The following is a 19,101-nucleotide window of genomic DNA, read 5'->3' as shown; positions in this document are numbered from 1 at the left end:
GCTGACAGACAGAGAGAAAGAGAGAGCAAGAGAAAACAAAAAAAGAGAAAATGTCTTTTAACCAGAAACAGATTCCCCATAAAACCTTGTTTCCACCTTGGCCTGCCAACCCTAGCCTTACCCCTGATTCCTACAGTAAAACTAAGGTCTCTCTCCTCTCTCTCTCTCTCTCTCTCTCTCTCTCTCTCTCACACACACACACACACACACACACACACACACACACACATACACACACACACACACACACACACTGTAAAACTTGAAGGCTGCACAGTTGCAGTGCAGAGTGACGGTGGGAAACATGTGACTTTTGACCCCCCGGGCAGGGTCAAAGCCGGGCCAGCGGAGACCTCAGACAGAAGGAACCGCATGAAGATGATCAGAGCTGACAGCTCACTTCCTCTACAGACAGGAAGTCAGATAGGTAACTGCTCCGAACTGCCGACGACCGTTAAACCAATGTTATCACCTGCCTGTAAACACACAGTAGGAGCTGGCTAAGATTAGAGGGCTTCACAGGAGCCATTAAGGGATCAGATTCCACCTCAAATAAGAAAAAAAAAATAAAACTACCAATTTTAGTGCTGGTTTTATCCTTACCTATTAGTAACAAGGCATTTTAGAGTGGCTACCATGTTGCTCCCTACCTACTGCTGCCTGCCTAAAGCTGAAAACTGTAATGTTTCATCAGCTAAGTTATGGTTACGATATCCATTAGAGTGTGGACACCCGACCCAGGCTTGTCAGGACCCATCAGGACCCAAAGAGGCGAGCCGGGGTTGGACAAATATTTAGAAATTATGTTTGGGTTGGGTAGTGAAAAATGATGGACCTACTGTCTGTTCTAGGCAACTTTGTGTGTAGCGCTGGAGTTTACGTGACGATGCTGACGGCAACACCAAGGCTATTTCAGGCGGAAAATGTAACCTAGTGATACAGGACAAGCAAAATCTGGGGCTCGGGACGGGTTTGGACACAAAAAAGAAGGCCTGTTGTGTTCGGGTTGGGCTCGGTTACTGTGCTCTGAGGCTTGGGTCGGGGTCGGACAAAAATATGCGGCCCAATCTGCACTCTAATATAGCAGAGGCATTTTATTGATGAGGAAATCATGTTGCTGTAGCAGTTACAAAATCACAAAGAGAACATCACAATAAATAGAAGAGAAGGGGTGGGTTGTGGGGGAGTATCAGCCCAGGGCAGAGTTGCACAGTCTAATGGGTGGGTAAGAAGGACCAGTGGTGTCAGGTTTAGCAGCAGAACCCAAGGAGCAGACTCTGAACCTGGCAGAAGAAACAATATTTATTGTTAACAGAGATGGTGATGGTGAAAACAGTCCGGTGAAACAGGGATCCAGGATGGTGAACTGCTGGTGGACTTGGTTGGCGTGGCAAGCTGGCTTGTAGAACTGCATGAGATGGAAACAAGAATTAGGAAATCAAAAACACTGGCAAGCAAAATGGCTTAGGTCAAGGAAGGCTTCTCTGGCAGTACACCGTGTGCAGAGAGACGATCTGGCAGGGACTGATGATCAGCGCAGAGCAGATCTACTGTGAGGTGACGGTGATGAGGACCGGGTGAGCTCGATCGCTGAGGCAAAGCAGGTGTGGATCACTGCAAGGAGGCAGAGCAGACTGAGCTGACCGAGTGCAGGGGGCGGAGACCAGGAACAGACACATACAGACAGAACAGACTGGCAAATACAGAGAAACACGAGCACACCAACAAAACTCAGACAAAAAGACCAGTAGAACTCACTCAGCCTGCATTGTGACAAATGGCTCCATTCTGACCGCTCTCCTGATGGTCTTTGTCCGCCTGCAGTCACAAAGCCAAGCTCATGCTTCAGTCTGGGATGTGGCTGAGCAGCAGTGAAGCACATGATGCTGCCTAGGGCTGTGTGATATGACCTAAATCTCATATCCTTATATAGGTCATTTCATACCCCCATATCGACATATAATATATGGTATCACACATTTTCAGTAAATTACATGAATAAATAGTTTATATAAAATGTCCACAGGCCTATATCTTGTTACATTCTGAAATACATACTTGACAAATCATATTTTATTGTTTTTCTCCTTTTATTTGAAACCTTTGTGCAAATTTTCAGCAATAAACAAAATATGAAATATGCAAAATAGAAGTTTAATGATGGTGTCTGTCAGTGATCTGCACATGCTTCCCGATGCTGGCACATTTTTTCCCATCCAACAAAAGTGCCGTAAATGCGCCAAATTCAGTCTGTCACCTAAGCCATTTATTTATTTATTTATTTATTTATTTTGTCAAAATGCCACCATAGCTGTGCTGCAGGTGTGTGCAGGTGTTCTGATGTTGGTTGGTCGTTCCCAAATTCTACAGACTGCAAGTAGTCACTAAATTCACGGCGAGAAATAAATCAAAACATTTCTGGAGTGCATGTTTTGTCTCAGTGGCTGCAGCCATGTCTTCTCCTGTTTTTATCTGAGCTTCATTAGTGCAGTTAACAAAATCCTGACACTGCTGAGTTTTAGTGATCGCTGAAGTGTGACACCCAGAGCAAACACTCACACCGTGTCGATCATTATGGCAAAGCAATGCTGCCACTACACTTCCACACAGGATTAAACTTAAGCTTTGTTATTATGTATATGTTAGGAAGTTACTTTACGTTGCCTGTGTTCACACTGCTGTGCAGACGAACGCTAAGCAACGTCAAAACTACAGAAAATAAAATTGTGTGTTAAATTACCATAATGAGTTGATTTATGACACAATGAAGCAAACTATTGAACAAAACAAGGAACGATAGATGTTTTTCTACTGTCACGCAATATATATCAGCATATCACATAGCGCTAATGCTGCATTCCCAAAACTCCCTGTCACACTGTTTTACGCCTGCTCTGCACCCGTTCTCCGCCTCCGAAGTTCTCCCAGTGCTTCCAGCCTCTCCACCCAAAACACATCCCAAACTCATAGTGCTGTCATTCGGTCAGTGTTTAAACGATGCTGCTTAAAACTACCGGTTCACACATTGGCTAGAGCCAACAAAAACAAGTACAACCTTCAACCACCAATGTGTACTGATTGCTGTGATGTCCAAGGAAGGTTAAGAAGTATTTTAAAACTGTTAAAAATGAGGAAAACACTGTGACAAAGGAAGATAATGAAACACAAACAAGAGACACTGGAGCTGCCACAACTGGCTGGAAACAATACGTCCAAAGTATCAGTCAGCTTGTTGGGTGGCACATGTCCTGGTTGATAGTGCCAGTCTGCTCAAACCAGAGCTGTTAAAACAGATAAATCAACCATAGAGAATCTAGTTGCAATCTCAGATCCACACACATCCAGACAGATTAGCTAGTGCTCCACAGAAAATTATCTTTGGATAACTTGAGTGAACAAGGCAGTTACTGTGAACTTGCTGTCACATCAACATATTTGCATCATCACATCACTTTTTTTTTTTTTCTTTTTTTCCCCAAATTCAGCAGACCATATATTCATGGTCATGTTACCTATTCAATCAATGACATTTTCAATCTTTACACAAAAAACTCCTCAGTATGTACTTACACCATGAAGTGACAATGTGCTGGATTATGGGTTTCATCTTCACGGTTGGGGTGTATTTTAAAAAACAGCCTATGCTTTTTATGAGCTAAAAAGAAGATGTCAAAAAGATGCATCTGCATGTCTCTATGTGATCACGGTACTTTGACATTAATCAAAAATAGTGAGGCTTCACTAGTCATTGCATAATCATTCTAGTCATTGCAGAGCTGGCTTTTGGCTGGACTTTGATTCTACACTGCACATTATGGTGATTTTATTTTTATTGACATTTTATTTATTATTTTTATTTATTTATTTATTGTAAACTCTACTGGCAAACTAGAATTGTAAAATACAAATAAAAAATATATACATTTGCAATATAAATACAAATGTGGGGATTTTTATATAAATAAATGTCGATGTCACCTTGTTAGGATACAAGGAAGTTTATTTGTCATTATACAACAGGTTGAATAATGAAATTAAAGTGTGGTTCCCTCTTGATTGATTAATTGATTGTATAGAAAATAAAATTATTAAACATGGAGGAGTGCAGATGGTGCATTTAGTAGTCTCACAGCCTGAGGGAAGAAGCTGCTCTGTAGTCTGGTGGTACGGCAGCGAATACTTCTGTATCTTTTGCCTGATGGCAGCAGGGTGAACAGGCTGTGGCTGGGGTGGGTGTTGTCTTTTAGGATCCTTTTGGCTCTGCGCAGGCACCTCACCTCCCCGATATCACTGATGCTTGGTAGATGGGTGCCAATGATGTTTTGGGCAGTTTTAATCACTCGTTGCAGAGTCTTCCTGTCCTGGGCCGTGCACATCCCATGCCAGTTTGTGATGTTTCCAGTCAGGATGCTTTCAATCGCTCCTTTGTAGAAGCTGACAAGAACTTGGCGTGGGAATTTTGCTTTCTTAAGTTTCCTTAAGAAATACAGCCGTTTCTGGGCTTTTTTAACCAGGGCAGAGATATGTGAAGTCCATGTTAGGTTCTCTGTTATGTTGATTCCCAGGAACTTAAAACTGCTCACTTGCTCCACCTCAGCTCCATTAATGTAGACAGGGTTGTGTGTCTTTGCCTCTTTTTTTCTAAAATCAACTATCAGCTCTTTGGTTTTGCTGACGTTGAGCAGTAGGTTGTTTTCTGTGCACCATTCTGCAAGATGGTTGATTTCCTCCCGATATGAGAACTCATCATTGTTGGAAATCCGGCCGATGATGGTGGTGTCATCCGCGAACTTCACAATAGAGTTCTCTCCATGTCGGGGGTTGCAGTCGTGGGTGTACAGCGTGAACAGGAGGGGGCTGAGCACACAGCCCTGGGGGGCTCCGGTGTTGAGCACTAGAGTGGAGGAGGAGAGACTGCCAATCCGAACTGACTGGGGTCTGTTTGTGAGGAAGTCCAGTATCCAGTTGCAGAGAGTGGTACTGATGCCCAGAGTGTTCAGTTTTCCAATCAGCTTCATGGGGGAGATTGTGTTGAAAGCTGAGCTGAAGTCAACAAACAGCATTCTGATGTAGGTGCTGCTTTTCTCCAGGTGAGTGAAGACTGAGTGGAGAGCAGTGGAGATGGCATCCTCTGTGGATCTGTTGGTTCTGAATGCAAACTGCTGAGGGTCCAGACTGGCAGGGATGTTGTTCTTTATGTGCTGGAGAACCAGTTTCTCAAAGCACTTCATCAGGATGGGGGTGAGTGCCACAGGGCGGTAGTCATTTAGATTAGACACTGCGGACTTTTTAGGCACAGGGATGATGGTGGCTGTCTTGAAGCAGGTGGGAACACTCTCCTGTGACAGTGATATGTTGAAGATGTCAGTAATGACATCTACTAGCTGGTTGGCACATGTTTTTAGTACACGGCCAGGGATGTTGTCAGGCCCAGCAGCTTTACTCATATTCACTTTCAGCAGGACTTTCCTCACATCCACTGTGGATACTGACAGTGTCCGGTCCTCTGGAGGCGGAGTAGACTTTACAGCTGATTCCTTGTTGAGGAGGTCAAAGCGAGCATAGAATGTGTTTAGCTCGTCTGGTAACGTGGCCTCACACATGATGGGAGCGCTCCTGCTTTTGTAACCTGTCACATTTTTGACCGCCTGCCACAAGTCTTTGCTGTTGTTGGTGTTGAGGTCTCTCTCCAGTCTCTGCTGATGCCTTCGCTTTGCCTCCTTGATGCCAGCTTTCAGGTTTGCTCTGGCGGTGTTGTAGGCTTCTTTGTCACCTGACTTGAAGGCAGCTTTTTTGGCTCTACATAGAGCTCTCACCTCTCCATTCATCCAGGCTTTCTCATTAGGGAATGATTTAACTGTCCTTGTTTTTACCACATCATCAGCACATTTGCTGATGTATGATGTCACTGATGATGCGTATTCTTCAAGGTCAATATGGTTCTCCTGGGTAGCAGCATCCCTGAACATCTGCCAGTCCGTGCATTCAAAACAGTCCTGTAGAGCTGCTGCAGCTTCATCTGTCCACACTTTAACTGTTTTTACAGTTGGTTTGACCCTTTTTGTCAGCTGGATGTAGGTAGGCAGGATAAGCAAGGAGATGTGGTCTGACTGGCCAAAATGAGGACGAGAGAGGGCTCTGTAGCTGCCAGGAACATTGGTGTAGACATGGTCCAGTGTGTTGTTTCCTCTGGTGGGGATGTGGACGTGCTGGTGGAATCTTGGCAGAACAGTTCTGAGGTCTGTTTGATTAAAATCCCCAGCAACAATAATAACAGCATCTGGCTGTTTTGCCATCTGGCTGCTGATGACCTCATACAATTCCAGGAGTGCATTTTTTGAATTTGCATCCGGTGGAATGTAAACAGCAGCAACAAACACACTGGTGAATTCTCTTGGCAGGTAATATGGCCGACATCTGAGCAGTAAAAACTCAATGTCAGGTGAACATTTTCCATCCACTCTGACTGCACCTGTGCACCAAGCATCATTGATGTATACACAGAGCCCGCCCCCTCTCGTCTTACCGGAGTCTTGTGTTCTGTCGGCCCGGAACAGGCTCCGCCCGTCCAGTGTTAAAGCCTCATCCGGTATGTTTTCATGTAGCCACGTCTCTGTTAGGATGAGAACGCCGCAGTGTCTGATCTCTCCCTGCTGGGTCAGCCTGAGCCGTATCTCGTCCATTTTGTTCTCCTGTGATCGGACGTTAGCCAGGAGTAGGCTGGGTAACGGCACAGCCTTGGGTCCAAGCCTCCTCAGCCTCAGTCGCACCCCGGCTCGCCTCCCCCTCCTCCTGCGTCGACTACACCGCCCGCGATGACGTCCGATCCGAACGCCCTGGTCGTCGGATCTTAAGATGCCGAGTGAAGATATAATCCCAAGGTCCGCGGCACTCAGTTCAATTTTTGCACTTCCTTTCCTGATGTTGAGGAGTGTATTACTGTCATAAGTAATACACACGCAGGTGGTACGATTCTCAGCAGTAAAAACAGAAGAATCACTCCTATTTTTGTTGAAATTGTTCTGTATCTACCTGCATCTGCCCCACATATTATTATTATTATTATTATTATTATTATTACTATTGTTATTATGCGGTAACAAGTTGATCTTTATATTACTGTTTGTCATTATTTTGTGACAATTCCTATTTTAAATTGATTGCGTCAGTTGGCAACATCTATTTCTGTAAAAAAAAAAAAAAAAAAAAAATGAGTTGGAAGACTAAACAATTTTCATGTTACTCGAGTACATTTATCACACAGTACTAGAGTTGCTGGTCAGCACAGCATATGAATAAATGGTATGCTGGCTTGTTAGCTCTCAGGATAACAGACACCTGAGTCCCCTTTAGCCTTTGGACTTCTCGGACTGTGCTTGCTTCACAAGTTAGAATGAGAAAGTCTGCAACCTGTAAGTCCATTAAGCTCTACAGTAGCACTGCCATTGATAATGGATGTATATCTGGCCCGGGGCTAAATCGACCACGCCAATATACCACTATCTGCTGTAGCAGACTGTGTAGAAAGTCCACAGTACATATTAGTGATTTACTAGGCTATTTACAATGCTACCGCAGCCCCCCATCCCTCGTATTGTAACTCAGAACCACATTACAGGTTCAGCCGCCTGCTTATCTGAAGTCATAATGAAAGTTTGGGTTCCTTCTATTTAGATGGACTATCGTTTCTCTCCAGGATAAACAGCTTTAGTTTGCTCTAAGGGATGTTTTTTAAATGAATGATGCAAGATATGGACTTCAGCTGTATGACAAATGAGACTTTAACTTGGTGCCCACTTGCCAAACACACAGGCACACATACATGGGATGTTCAGCACAACTGTGGCGACACAAACACGTGTGTGTAAATGATTGTGTTGTTAGATTTGTTAATAGGTTTCATTCATTCATTCATGTAAGTTACTGTCAAACCCATATTTTCCATGATATTCCAGAAAATCATGGGAACACTGTGTTTAGCTGTGTGTTCAGGCTAGTAGTCTGTCATTTTCCCTATTTATTAAACAATATTTATTAAATAAATAGCTCCCTTGCAACACTTAGCATCACATTTACTATAAAATGAAACATATTCCACATACCAAAGTGGCCAATTAATTCATTAGCTAAAGTTATTTAGTCATCTTAGTTTGTTCCTCCAAGGCCAGATTACACATTACCTTGGCTCTTAACTGGATTAACTATTCACTAAAAGTCATTACAACAACACACATATGCGCGCGCACACACACACACACACACACACACACACAAACACACACACACACACACACATGCACAGTGCACTTACTGCCAGACGGTTAGAAGGCTCTCTCAAGGTTTATCTTGTCTCAGACTCCATTCATGCTTTGCAGCCTTGGGGGACACACATTGGTCCACACAAATGCTCACAAAATACACACTAATGCAGAAACTGCACAAACACCGACATAAATACAAATCACAACAGGTGCACACAATCATGTGTAATCATGTGCATATATACACACACACACACAAACACGTGTGCGTGCACACACACACACACACACACACACACACACACACACACACACACACACACACACACACACACACACACACAATCTGTAACAGTCAAAACAAACCCAAAGCGTCTCTGGCTTCCAGGTGGATGGATATGCAGCACACCATGCCAAATGGCTTCTTTGATATGGTTTGACACTGTGGAATAAAATGTGACATGCAGTCAATTTAACTGTTCAGTAAACTTGAGAAAGTTCAAAGGAAAACACTTCAAGCAAGGCAAAGGTAAAGCAAATGGGCTCAAAGACCCTACCAGGTGGATTTTAAGTATTTTGAGTTTAAAATGTATGAACACTGTCTTGACATGAAGCTGAACCCCATGTACAGTCAATGTCTCAGTTGTCTAAAGGCTTAAAATCCCATCTCACCTTTTCTGTCTCTCCCTAATTAGCGTTGTCATGACAGCAGTGGGGAGTTAGCAGGTAAAATCATTATAAAATTCATTCAGTTCAGATTTTCAGCCATCAGAACATGTAAGGAGAGAAGCGAGTAGTAGTTTGAAAGATTGGCATTTGCTTTCAGAATACATTATTTTATAGTATTCAGCTCTATTTGAAAAAGGTGCTTTTTTGATAAATTGATTTTATAATGTGTATATGGTAAATGGATTGTAAGTTGAAGTTCACATTTATATAGAACCCTTAATCACAGATACCAATGCAAAGGGCTTTACAGGGACATGGTTTTACAGAAAAAAAAAAATAAAACAAATGATATCCCCTGACCTGAACCCTCACAGTGGGCATAAATATCCTTCCAAGAAACCCAGAAGTGGGGAAAATATGAGAAATCAAATCGGCAAGCGGACAAGTAGACAAAAAAGGCATTTTCAAATACAGTTTGAACATTTATCAGTCTTGTATGGGCACATATATACTGTACATGATATATACAAATATACAAAAACTCGGTGAATTTCACAGCTCTACCTTCTAGTTGTTACCTTAGTGCACATGCAGAGTATTTTAGGTTTTCAAAGCCATTTACGATTGCTTCATTGACCGCTGTTATAGCCAAAAAGGAGCCTGCAGCACTCTGAAGTCAGGATCAATAGTGAAGCAGCTGGTGAAAAGACGGTCTCTACGTCTGAGGATGATGGCTGATAATTTAGGTTCCAAAACAGCAAATTTGTCCTTTATCTCTGTTGAAATGATCACCAACTATGCTCATTTCTTCTCAGTGTGCAAAGATGTCAACTCCTTCGATCTAACTTGCTTGAAAAGACAGTTGCAATTAGTCAAGGAGCATCACCCAGGTGTGGCATAAGTGACGGCTTCATTCAGCTGCAATGTCTGAAATGTTGCCAAGAGATGGAGCCTCTCTGCTTTGATCTGTGCTGCAAAACCTCTCCTCTCAGAGAGCCACTGACTTGCCATAAGTCAGTTTATCGGCCTTATTTTGGAATGCGGAAATACACAGTGGGACACATTTCCGTTTTTTTTGTGCCACACTTCCATTTGATTGCTTCTCTGCAAACTAGCTGGCGAAAAGTGAGCTAGCTAGTCAAAGACCGAAATGACTTGAGAAAAAAAAAAAAAAAAAAAAAAAATAGAGAACTTACCAACAGTAGGCCTACTCATAATAATGTCACTCCAACCGCACTGGGATGTTGACTTGAATGGAAAAGACTGCACACGGGGTGACAGGGGCAGCCGATGGAGCATCACATTCATGAAGATGAAAGATCACACATTCCCTGATAATGTCATTCAAAAACATTTTAGTGTTCACTGCATATATACACCACTGATCCAGACCTCTGTGGCTAAAAAAAAAAAAAAAAATTCTAATTCTATGTGTCAGATTATATCCGTTCCCATCCTTGTATTAGTTGCTCTGTCAGTTAATCAGTGAAACATTTCTACTTCCATGTTAGATTTCTTTTGTTCAACTATGCTTTGTTCCAGGTTTCTGGGGATTTAGGGATCTGTAGCCTAATGGGAAAGTTATGTTCCCTCTGAGTTTTTATTTTTCTCATAAAAGCCAAAAACCCCAACATTAGACAAAAAACTAAAAATGTCAAAGTATGTTTAACGGGAGTTTTTCAGAGTGATTTAAGTGCATTTGCTAGTTTGTAACCAGTGAGGGAAAGACAAGCAGGTGGTTTTACAGAAAATGGCTTAATGTTAGAGACATACATTTGTGATTCAGTGCCAGTGTGCAACCGGATACACACACACACACACACACACACACACACACACACACACGGAGCACAGACATGCCAAGAAGACAGCTCATTCCCTCTTGCCTCTGAGAGAGAGTCCGATAGAGTAAGAGAGTCTGAGATCTGTATCAGGGCATTTAAATCAAAAACAGGTGCAAGCGCATACACTCCCTCTCCCTCTTTTTCTTTTCTTTTCCCTCTTTCACACACACACACACACACACACACACATACACACACACACACATTCACACAACATGTGGAGACGCACATACATCTCAATTTTCACTCTGACATTATCTAGCAAATCTGTTAATTGCATTTAAGGAGAATTAGATTATCTTTGAACTCTGACCCCTACCTAGATGTCCTTTTAGCTAGACAGGAAATTGCTCTATAACCATTACACGGCCGTCATGTCGAACCAGGGCTAAGTGAGATAAGTGTTTCAAATTAGTCACACTGATTTTTTTTTTTCTTTTTTTTTTTTTTACTGTGGAGAGGGACTCAAGCTCAAAACATCCCATATTATTTCAGGAATGTGAAATGTCTTGGAATGATGTAATGGGCTTTGCAAGCTTGGTACCGAACATGTCAGTCAAGGCGATTTTAGAGTGGGCAGGGGAGACAAAAAAACAAGAGGAGAGGGAAGGACAGGAGAAATAAAAAAGAAAAAAGAGAGGAAAAAGAAAGAGAAGAGTTATTGCATGTGCTTTGGGAGGTATCCAGTCGTGAAGTCAAGTAGAGGCCTTGACTCTTACCAGACTGGAGCAGATGATGAGTTACGGCAACAGGCTAAGCCCCATCCCACAGGGAGACGCTCACATCTGAAACAAACATACCTAAGGTCCTGAGAGAACCATAACACTAGCCGAGCAAAACAGTCATAATCTCTCTTTCTGTTGCTCCTTCCCTCCCTTTTTTCCATCTTTTTCTATCTCGCTTTTTCCCCATCTGTCAGAGAGGTTTCATTTCTTCATTCCACTGCTTCCCTTATTCTATCTCTGTATTCTCTTTCCCTCAGCTAAATGGATGGAATGAGGTGTTAACAATTTTCAGATGATGTCACATCCTCCATGTTTACAGTGGCGTGAACAGCAGATGGTGGTTAGGAACGCCAAACAAACAGCAGATACCAAATGCTACACACTTGCATGGTCTATCGCCTCTCCAACTGATCAAACGATGGGAAAAGTTTCTTCTGCGTACTAAAGGTACAGAATCACAGAAGGATTAATGCTTACAAAACAATGTTGCAAAAAATGAGCTTCAAACTCATGTCTTTCCTATGGAAGAGCAGAGTCGGAGCATGCCCATGTCCTGAACAGTATTTGCTAAGCACTTCCACTTCGTACCCTCTGAGAATGGTTCACCTGGAAAAATGACAACGAACCGAATAGAAAACTACCCATGCACAGTTGTCAACCTGTCACAGGACTGCAGTCAAGCTTTTCAACGTGACAAATGAAACTTGTCCCAACTCTCCAGACAAAAACTTCCCAAATCATGCACGCAGCCACATTCTGGGATATTCCAGAAGGACATTTTAGAGAAACACCAAACCAAGCTTGCTAGGTTCAGAGATCACGATTCATCACCTCCGAATATACTGAGACTGAACTGTCCGTATTCATGGTTAAATTATAAAGCTCAATCAAGAATTCATGTTTCTACAATAGTTTAGTAATTCAGTGTTGACTAGAACTGTTTGGTAAGTCAAGTGAAAAATGCTGTCTGATTGTACACTGTAGTCTACACCTACTGAATTGAGCTGTGCTTTTTTTCCCATCATTTCAGGTCAAATCTAAGTGGCATTAAACAAATTTGCCAGTGAAGAGAGGAGCATAATTCAAACTGGTTAGACTAATGTTTACTCATATCCACTTTTCCTTAATGAAAGCCTGAAGGCCAACAGCTGAATTTCACTCTGTAGCTAACAGAGAGAAGGATGAGGCCACAAAGAGGTGCGTTCTTCACCACCTTTCATGCCTGCAGAAGAGTTACTCGCTTCCCAAAATAGTGAAAGGCCAATCATGAATGGCATCCCTGAGGGAAGCTCATCAAAGTCAACTACAGCTCAGGACACAAGCACCTACACAAGAGGAGATAAGAGCATTACTAATTTATTCTTTTGCATGAGTTGTGGGTACAAATAAAGGAACCTGACCTGACATGACTTGGTCTTAAAAGTCCCTGCAATAACAGCCCATTCTCATTCCCACGTCATCAAATACAATGTAGCTTGGTTATGCCCTTCTGCATGTGAAAGTGACGCCAAGGACAGCCATCGGTGTCTGATACCAATGGAAAAGACACCCATTTGAAGCAAAAGGCACGATTTGGCATCAGTGTACGTCGGGCATGGTGACATCGTAGAAAGAATGAAAAAATCCACAAAGCTAGTTGGGGCGAATGGTGGGTGTGTAAAGCCACAGGACAGACCACAGTTCCAGTCCCATTTCCAGCATTTCGTGTGTGACCATGTTCGTGTCTAGTTTTGATGTTGTTGCCCGAACCTAACCTTTCCCTAACCTTATCCAAGTGGCTTTGTGGTTGCCTAAACCTAACCATGTGGCACTGATGTGTTATAAAAGTGAGAAAGCCCAATGCGTCTCATCATGATGCCTTAAGGGCACCTTTGGCGTCAGTATCTGATGCAGACTGGGGCATGACCAAGATGTGGTATTTTACAACCTTTTTCCACAGATTCTTCCAGATAGTTTGCTACGAGGAGCAAAGGAATACACACATTTTGAAATACAACATATTCTCAAGACACTTTAAATGAGATAAAGACATGAACATGCATGACTAATCATGGAAACGATTGCAGTGGATCAGAATGAATCATGCTCATAATACAACTGACTAAATGCGCATTAATAAGCACAGCAAAGAAAAAAATAAAGATTAAATATGATCTTACAGGATGAAAATAAGACGGGATGTCTACAGAGGTATATATTTAATGTCAAGCAGACCTACTGTAGAGCAATTAGTGATCATGTGCTGTCAGTTTTAATTCATGCTTCTTGCCAGTGTCCTCTAACAAACCATGACTGACCATTAGGATGAGCATCCGTCCACCTCCTGGGAGCAACTTAACACCAAGTTCTTCAAAGCTGTAAATTCATGTGTCAGCTGAAATTATGAAGAACACAATAGCCTCATATTAATAATGCAGTTATCTCCTCCTAGCTTCATGTAAAGGATCTCTACAAGGTCCACCGAGAGAAGCAAATTAAAGTGTGATCTCAAGGTGGTCGTATTAAACTGTTGATGATAAAGGCCCAGCTAGAAATGTATATACTGTATTGGTCTGAATATAAGATGACCCTGATTACCAAATGACTCCTTTCCCCAAACCCCTTTTTAACACCAGTTTTTTGCCTTTGGAAAACACACACTCACACACACACACACAGACACACACGCACACACACACACACACACACATTATTATTTTTTAATTACTCTTTGTCCTACTAATACTTGTCTTGTGTGTCACTGTGTTCATGCTTGTTATCATCATTCTCTTGTTGCACCAGCTCCTCCCAAAGAGCATGAGCTTTGCTGCTGACCCCGGCTAGCAGCATGTCGCCACCTGCTGCTTTGAATGCATAATGACATGTAACTGTCCTCACGATTTCCGATGTAATTTACAAATAAAAATATTTTCTTATATTTGCGCCAATGAGGTACTTGAACACTAGTTAAAGGTGTGTGCGTGCGTACGTGTGTTTGTGTGTGAATGTATGTGTGTGTGTGTCATGAAATGGTATATAGAGGAAATAAAACAGTGCCTGTCATTTTAATTTTGTACCTGAGGCATCAGCATCACAGATTAACTTGAAAGGAAAGACCAATGAATGGCATTATATTGTGAGATGAAGTTTTGAACTGGGAAACTACCCTCTGCCCTTACCTGCACACTGATGCTGTGAAAAGATTTCCTATTCATATAATCTCCTCCACTGACTGATGGAGCTCTAATAGGGATGTGGGAGCCATCTCTGTAGTCAGTGACACTTGGAAACCCTAAAAGTGGTGATGCTTTTATGTTAGAGCTCTCATGATCTCTCTCATAAGGCTGATATATAGGCCATTATTTGGAATTAAATTTGGCCAACTTCCGATCGTGTAGAAGGCTATTAGCCTTGCATAAATGTGCAAAAGACTGAGTGCAGACATGGTTTGTGCAAAAATGTCAAAAACTGATTCAGTGTTGGGCATCATTTTCTCACTGGTCTGTGTGGAGTTGCTGTCGTGCAGCATGCCCAGCATGTTGTAAGGAAGTTAAACTGAGAATTAAATATAAATTAGACATTTAAATTTAACCTGCCTCTAAAGTTGTTGAGAGACATCAGAAAAGCAGCATATTTGAAATAACTTTTGACACTACTACATCCCAGAGCAACAGTTGCTCAGTGTTGAGCAAGCAGGCTGGTTTTAATAAATAAATTTAATTCAACGAGTTAAATTTGACGGTGCCATTTCTAATGAACTACAGTTTAAGGCAGGTTCTGTCTTGACTCCACTTTTATTTATTATTTATGTTAACAGTCTAGGTCTAAACATTCCAAATGCAAGTTTTTATTTCTATGGCGACAATACAGTCATTTACTGTTTTACACAAAGTGTAATGTTTCTAACGTTACACCAGGGGATTTGTTTTGGGGGTTGTGTGAAGTTTTTCTTTGCACTTACAGTAATGTAACAAGTGTAGCTGTCATCAGCTCCAGTGATGCTATCTTCATGTCACCTGGTTCATTGTCTCTCCTCTGTGTGTGTGTGTGTGTGTGTGTGTGTGTGTGTGTGTGTGTGTGTGTGTGTGTGTGTGTGTGCAGGGGCTGAGCCCCGCCCTCATTGAAACACAGAGACAGGACAGCAGACAAGGTAGTGCAACCATAAATGACAGAAACAAGTGCCCTTAAAACTGCAGCAGGTTGTTGTAGAACAAATGGACCTTAAACAACTGATTACAGGCAAATTTCCAACTAGGCTCAAATGAATTTTGACTATCTTGACTGTCTTTAATTTGAATATATGTCACTTAGCAGTTATTAATGAGTTGATTAAATGCTATTTAATTATTGCCAAACCCATGTACTACAGTATGGGCCCCCTGCAGTGGAGTCTATACATTGTGCTGCACAGGACTACGAGAGGTACTTCGTTCTCTTTTTATTCTCTGTTTCCCTCCATTTTTCTGCTGTTGACACGTTTCCTTTTCAGCACTAGAGCTTGGAGAATGACAGTCTCTGCTTTCACCTCCGCTGTCATTTTATATCACAATTTCTTACCCACTCATCCATGCTCGTCTCGCTCTCACACACACTTTTTGCATCTCAGCGCCTCATGCAATCTTTCCCTTTTCGTTTTTCAAATTGCTTCTGTCTTCATACTGCTTTCCCACCCCCTTTTTTGTCTTAAAAAACAAGTTTTGTCACAACTTCATCCCCTACCCTTCATCTCTGTCTTGTGCGCTTCCTCTTTTCTCCCCTCCTCTCTTCCTCCCTCTATCTTTCTGTCCCTCTCCCTTTCACCTTCCCTGTCTTCATCACCGGAAAAAAAAAAAAAAAAAAAATCTGTGGTGGCTCATACCAAACCTCATACCAGTTCAAATCTAAATGCTAATGACAGTTAAAGTCCTTGACCCTTCCCTTCCGCGATCTCTCCTTCTACTCAATTTTGTATGATGGAAGACGAAAGGAAGGAAGAGAAGAGGACAGAGTTTATTGTGGAGGGGTTAAAGGCTATTGGCTCTCATTATGAAGATCTGACAGACGGCAAAAAGGAGAGCGAGACAGAGAGAGACAGACAGACATAAAGGGGAAAGGAGGGAGTCTTTGAGATTAAAAATGCATATATAGTGCCTTAAATCAGAGGCCTGGGGTCATGCTGGTGAAAGGTGTGTGTGTGTGTGTGTGTGTGTGTGTGTGTGTGTGTGTATGTGTGTGTGTGTGTGTACACAGCACATGCATCTATGTGCATGTATGTGAATGGCACGTGTGCATGCCCATGCTTGCTTGCACGTACAGCATGCCCCATCATAAATGTGTGGAACTTTTTCATATGATATCATATCAAATCATAACCTCATGCCGGAATGGACAGTAGGTTGGATGCTCTTTTAAGTCTGGAGGATATCAGAATATTAATGGCTGAAGATAGGGAGCAGGAGGCTAGAGAGCACGGTGATTGACAGCAGGCATTTAGAGTTATTGAAGTGTGTGCTGGTGTGTGTGCGTGTGCATGTGTATGGATGGTTTTGTGTGTATGTGTGTGAGTGTGTTTGTGTCAGGTATTGAGCTGAAGATTCTTTAAGCAGCTGACCTTCAAATCCAGCTAAATGACAGGTAGGTTTAATAATGAACCAACTGACATTTGAAGCTCAGATCACCAGCTGCATTACCATCGGGGCTGACGATAGCAGATTACATTACACTTCCATTTTAGCGTTTCAGCTGATGCCCTCGACCAGAAAAAAAATAGGTGGAACACCAAAGTTGAAAGAAAATTTAACCATAAAACACTTTTTAAAAAGAGGATTTGGTAACTTGTGCTGCATTTCTGGTGATGTATTGTTATATTAGGGTATAATTCTTTTTTTATGCAAACAACTTTTATGCAAATAGCATAATAACTGTTTGCACGGTCTGGACAAAGATATTCGATGCATTGCCTTTTGGTTTGGCTGGCTTTCACAAGTCTCAAATATAAGGGAACCACACTGACTGCATATAAACCAAAGTGATGTGCTTGCTTGCTGTTCTTTAGAGAGGAAAGCAAGTAAACAGAAAAGGTTTCATTCATAATACAAGGAATACCCCCGACCATGGAACCTGGCGACGCAGGTCTCTTGTGTTTTCCAAAGAAGACACGCTGCCATCAGAGCCGTGTGTCAACAAAGAAGGCTGGATGTACTACAACAGTGTCATGATTTCATAAAAATGCATAGTAGACAAATAGGGCACAGCGGGCTACATCCCACATGTGCCAGTGATTTCTGCCTCTTTGCCAACATTTCTCTCTACTCCACTAAATTTTTTTGAGGTACAGCAGGGCAGTACTCATTTCCATCAAATCGTACATTGGTGAGGTTACCTTTATCACTCTGGAATTTGCTTGGACTCAATTTCTCAATCACTCAATATCTCCCTACTAAACTGGGAATATCACCTATCAGTGGGTGATATTCCCAGTCAGTTGTTTGACCTTTGTCCACTGTATTAGCCACAGAATCACAAAAACACACTATCAAAAAAACACAATTGCACTAGACACATAATAAATCACTAAGGTTTATGGTAATAATGTTAATGTGTTTTAGACCTTTTTTTTTCTATAGAGCAAAAAATAGCAAGGGTGAGAGCATCTGAGCTGCTTCACTATGACAACAGATGACATATCATTCATTTCAGACTTAAGAATTGACATTTCTCTATCAACTTTTCAGAAATGTAATTACAAAGTGTGCAGCTGAAGGCAAGAATGCATGTCGCCAATGCTGCAAACTTTAGTGGTTTGATTGTCGCCATTCTCCAAACGTGTGTATTCTGTACTGTAAGCTCTGCTAGATAAAATCATTCACCACATAACAGCTGTTAATGTCAGTAAATTCAATCTGTTGAATCCACCTAATAGTCATCCAATTAAAGATGCTTTCGGAAATTTAGGTGATTGCGCTTAGGTTATGCATCTGTGCACGCTGGCCCCGGATTCATGTGGTTTCTGAATAGAGGCCAGCTGCAAAATACTAAAACATAAATACTGATATGATGCATTCACTGTCCAGCTGTTTTTGATTTCTTGTTATCCACCATCATTTTCTCATTCTGGCTCGGCTCTTCTAATAGATCCCGATGTGTCGTATTTGTGCCAAAATCAAATGCGACCAAATCAGCCTCAAAAAGAGAGAGACAGCAAGGAAAAAAAAAAAAAAAAAAAAAAAAAAATCAGAGACAGACCATCAGACCATCATTTTAGTCTTAATGTCATTTTTCTGACCCGAAGAAAATAAATCTTAGCATCAGGATTATGATCAAAAGGCTCAAGAGGCTTGAGAGATATAATTAAGAACAATTAGAGTCTGCAGAGCATGAAGTGGCCCTATAATAACCATTTGCATTTTTACTCCATTACAAAAGACATTTTCCTCATCATACATTAATGGCACATATAACCATTAATAAATGCCATGAGCTGGATGGAATAGGTGGTGTCAGCCAGCACCATGCCATCACATACTCAAGTCTGAAGGATAATTATATTCCACCCCATCTGCCTGCAATATTAACAAGTAGTTTTATTAAACAAATGTTTTGAATTGATGACATTTAATGAATCTCATTGATTGATATTATAAT

General features: G+C 41.8%; 1 long non-coding RNA gene across 1 annotated transcript; it reads right to left on the bottom strand.

Annotated features, from left to right (window-relative positions):
* Positions 1-1,164: 1,164 nt before the first annotated feature.
* On the bottom strand, positions 1,165-8,415 carry LOC115368872 (uncharacterized). The gene is made up of 4 exons (XR_003929086.1): positions 8,312-8,415; positions 1,759-1,818; positions 1,495-1,614; positions 1,165-1,408 (listed from the first exon to the last, which is right to left on the bottom strand). It is a non-coding gene; the product is annotated as an uncharacterized LOC115368872 (long non-coding RNA).
* Between the last annotated feature and the right edge of the window lie 10,686 nt (positions 8,416-19,101).

Source organism: Myripristis murdjan, chromosome 12 (assembly GCF_902150065.1).
Source record: "Myripristis murdjan chromosome 12, fMyrMur1.1, whole genome shotgun sequence".
NCBI classification, from domain to species: domain Eukaryota; kingdom Metazoa; phylum Chordata; class Actinopteri; order Holocentriformes; family Holocentridae; genus Myripristis; species Myripristis murdjan.
This window is presented reverse-complemented; position numbering and strand designations above follow the sequence as displayed.